This window comes from Microtus ochrogaster, linkage group LG4 (assembly GCF_000317375.1).
Source record: "Microtus ochrogaster isolate Prairie Vole_2 linkage group LG4, MicOch1.0, whole genome shotgun sequence".
Classification (NCBI taxonomy): domain Eukaryota; kingdom Metazoa; phylum Chordata; class Mammalia; order Rodentia; family Cricetidae; genus Microtus; species Microtus ochrogaster.
The window spans coordinates 30,938,609-30,939,451 of record NC_022030.1 but is presented as its reverse complement, the minus strand read 5'-3'; positions in this window follow the sequence as shown (position 1 = coordinate 30,939,451).

The window sequence follows — 843 nt, the reverse complement described above, 5'->3', positions numbered from 1 at the left end:
TCCTGAGTTCCTTGCTCGTGCTCTCTCTCCTTCTGCTCCTGATTTGGACCTTGGAATTTCAGTCCGGTGTTCCAATTTGGGTCTCTGTCTCTGTCTGCTTTCATCGCCCGAATGAAAGTTAATCTCTAGGAGGATGACTATATGTCTTTCTTTGGGTTCACCTTCTTATTTAGCTTCTCTAGGATCACGAATTATAGGCTCAATGTCCCAACTCTTCCTGACTTCTACAACTACCATTCTAACTGCTTTTGTAGTTTTGAACATTTTGAGATACCACGTATAGATCAGATCACACAAAATGTGTCTTTATATGTTTTTCTTGATTCACTTAGCATAAAACTGTGCACATTTATGCTTGGAAGATGATAGGATTTTCTTCATTTGTAAGACTGAAAGCTATTTCTTCTAATACATGTGTATCCATGTTCTTATCTATTCCTTCATTGTGAGTATTATAAATATTATCCAGATCATTATCAATCAGCTTTTCTAGTTTTCCTTTTTTTAACTGTAAAAAATACTAATTTTATTGTCTGAAATACATATTTCCTGGAATTTTGCTGAATAAATTTGTTTACTGCTTGACTCTCCTTTGTGTCTAGAATCCCTTCCCAAACTCTCTCAGGTTTTATGTTGATGTAGTTGCCGAACATTGGGTGCCATTTGTTGATGAAAGTTTCTGTTCTGCCCAGTTCCATGGCTGTTCAGTCCCAAATAAACACACAGAGTCTTATCTTAATTATAAACCGTTTGGTCTATTCACTCAGACTTATTACTAACTATCTCTTACAACTTAAATTAATTCATAATTCTTATTTAGCCACATGGCTTGGTACATTTTCT